The sequence below is a fragment of the Trachymyrmex septentrionalis genome, unplaced genomic scaffold, assembly GCF_001594115.1.
Source record: "Trachymyrmex septentrionalis isolate Tsep2-gDNA-1 unplaced genomic scaffold, Tsep1.0 scaffold11, whole genome shotgun sequence".
In the NCBI taxonomy this organism is placed as follows: Eukaryota; Metazoa; Arthropoda; class Insecta; order Hymenoptera; family Formicidae; genus Trachymyrmex; species Trachymyrmex septentrionalis.
Window position 1 is genome coordinate 2,961,427 of NW_017304228.1, and position 3,836 is coordinate 2,965,262.

Sequence of the window (3,836 nt, forward strand, 5' to 3'; positions counted from 1 at the left end):
AATTTATATTTCAATTATAGTAAATAATAAACATTTGATTTAAGTTTTCGAACAAAAAACTTTGCCTATTTGATTGTAAAATATTTTTATACATTGAAAAACTTTATTTGACGTCAGTAATGAAATATACAATAAAATATGTAAATATTATGCACGTCTGACTAAAATATGCAAAAATATGCTCTAACATTAGGGTTCAAAATGCATAATTTGTTATAAAAGAAATTTATATTTAGTTTATTTCTTTATTAGTCAAATAAAAAAATGCCCTATACATATTTTGGTTGCCCTAATAATTACTAATTAATAAATACATTCCTACAGATGATTTAACTATCCAACATAAATAAAACCTATTGACATAATTTGTACGAATATTATTTATTTTTTTATGATTTTTAATAAAGAAATGCAATTATTATATTTTCTTGTGTATTAATTCTGTTATATGTATTTATATATATTTTTGTATGTAATTGTTTAAGGAAGAAATTAAAAATGTTAATATAAATGTCAATGAAGGCAATGGAAATGTGATTATATAAAAATTTACGTTTTATACAGAAAAATACTTGGAAAAAATAAATCAATTAATTATTATCCACCAATTTTGCAGTCTTTCGAAATGTGTAGCTACGAAACCGTTCAAATGTTTGACATTATATATTTAACCGGAATAAGTAAGATATGACTGCGAAAAGAAAATATGCTTATGATTAACAACACGAATAATACTATAATTTATTTGTAATTGTGAAATATCTGACAAAATATAATTTACATCTAATAAATTAAAACACAGAATTAAGTTATTGATAATTTAAGTATTAAAAACTTCAATGTTAAAATATTATATAAAGCAATCCACTTAAAAAGAAAAAATATAAACATGATATTTAGGAAAATAAAGATTAATAGTATATTTAACAAGAAAATGAAAAAGATGTAATTGTGTGTAAATGTATGTAAATTTCTTATTATTATTTTCATAACATATTCTTATAAAAATAATTGAGTACATATTCCTTGTATTTGAAATAGAATATTATTAGCAAAAGAAATAAACTTTTATTTAAAAAAAAAAAAGAATTAAGCCTAATGCTTTTAACAAATTAAAGAATTAAAGATGTACAGAGTATCTGATAAGTTTTGATAAAGCGCTCGTGTGTAGATAGAGCGGACTAAACTTAATCAAAAAGTCTACTATCATTTTGCAATTTTCATAATAGTTAACAAGATATTAATTATTAAAGTTGCCGAATATTAATCTTCAATAATTTTTGTCTCAAACTATCACTACCAACTTTACAGAAAAACTACGAGAAATAAAAATTGTTTATCTTCTTCTCATAGAACTCTAAAAATTTTTTCAGAATTTTTATTAACTGCATTTTTTTATTGGCAACTATTTTTACCAACATGAGAACATACGATATTAAAAAGTTTTGGAACAGCTCTGAAAACTTTATGAGAAGAAAATAAATAATTTTTGTCTCTTGCTGTTTTTCTGTAGAATTGATATTTAAGTAAAAAATTGAAAACCTATATTCAGCGATTTTTTCGTTCCATCTACACACGAACGCTTTGTCAAAACTTACATCCTGTATATTATATATTTTGTTTATCCGAACATATTAGGGCGTAAAACAGTTTCTATAACCGAATAATTTGGATAATAAAAGCTTATTAATATTTCTTTATACTTATTAGTTACTATAATAAGAGCTGACTTTTAAAAAACTTAAGTCGTAAACGTGAAACTCTTATTACCCGAAATAAGGCATTATCAAATAGTAAGAGCTCATTGTCAGTATTTAGAAGCATGAACTTCATATAAATAGATTGCAGATAAACTGAGTATTCTACTGCAAAATTTTTTAATTTTATAGTTTTGAGTTTATAGTTTTAATATTCTTTTTTAATATATTTATGATGTATTATATATATATATATATTTACTTCGAATATAATTAGTGGTAATAATTAAACAGATTAAATGTTAGTTACTTTAAGAATAAGCAAAAAAAGACTCAAATATTTAATGACGAGTTTTTGTTTGTCCGGAATAAGCAGATCGAGTAATGAAAATATCTCAAACAATAAAAAAATATCCAAGAGACTTGAATTATATATAATTTTATTCATAAATTTATGTCTTATCTGTGTGAGATATGTCAATATCCGTAGAATATTATCAGGATATTGTTTTGTGATATGATAATTGTTCTTTAAAAAAAGATCAATATAATATTCATAAAAAGGATATCTATTTATTTATTCAAATTAATGTAAATTTTTTACTTAAGAAATGTTCAATGTTTTAAACTTATAAATAATGACAAATAACAATAGCGCATATTAAAAGACAAATATATTAAAAGACAAAAGAAAAGGTTAATAGGATAGAATACGAAAATAGATGTTAAATTAATTAAATGTATATACATACAGTGAGTGCAAAAAGTATTCGTACAAAATATTTATTAAAAAAATATTTATAAAAAAACTTTATTTTTAAAAAGTAAATATTATACAGAGAAAAATAAATCATCGAATTGATATCGAATCGATATAAATACGACGATTTCAACATCAATTTGACGTCGATTCGACGTTTAATTGATGATCATTTCTTATTGGATAATTAACAATTTATAAATAAATTGTTAATTATCCAATAAGAAATGATCATCAATTAAACGTCGAATCGACGTCAAATTGATGTTGAAATCGTCGTATTTATATCGATTCGATATCAATTCGATGATTTATTTTTCTCTGGATAATATTTACTTTTTAAAAATAAAGTTTTTTTATAAATATTTTTTTAATAAATATTCTGTACGAATACTTTTTGCACTCACTGTATGTATATACATTTAATTAATTTAACATCTATTTTCGTATTCTATCCTATTAACCTTTTCTTTTGTCTTTTAATATATTTGTCTTTTAATATGCGCTATTGTTATTTGTCATTATTTATAAGTTTAAAACATTGAACATTTCTTAAGTAAAAAATTTACAGTAAATACAATTTTTAATTTTTGCTTCTTTTTAAATAATATAAGAAATATATAGTCTATTTTATTTATAAATAAATATAATAAATATATAATAAATTATATTTGAATACTCAAAAATTTGTACAGACGAGAAATTTAGCTTCTAAAATTAGGAATACATGCAAAGTTCGTTTGTTTATGTTAGAACAGAATATATTTATTGTATAAAATTGCTAATTAATGTATATTTTTTACAAATAAGACTTTTTTAATAACAAATTTCCTTGTACGAATACTTTTTGCTCTCACTGTGTATTTAACGACTTCAAGCAGTAGCGCGTTAATCTACGGGCTTTTGGGACTTGAGCCCTAGGACACCGAAATGTCAGAAGCGTCTAGGGACGCTTTAATTTAAAAAGTAAATATAAACCCAAGTTAAGCAACATTGTTTTATAATAACAATTGTCCCTATCCTTAAACGTATCATAGTAGTTAAATGGATAAAAGGTCAAAACTTTAGGCTTTTAGCAGCAGATCTCTTCTGACAAAAATTTCGTTATCGTTATAATACCGTAACGCAGTTTTTTGTCATAGTGAAAAAACAGTGTAATGACTTTATAACGATAATAAAACTTGCGTTAAGAATAATAAAATAGTCCTGCAGCACTGTTTTGTAAGAACAATGTGGTAATGACGTAGCAATATTGTATTTCATAACGGTAATAATAAAGAATTTGGATAATTGTTTTAAAAAAGAAGTCGTTAAAAAAAACTATTACACGTTACTATTACACGCAAAATTATAACGTGTTTATTTGCATCAATGTTTTA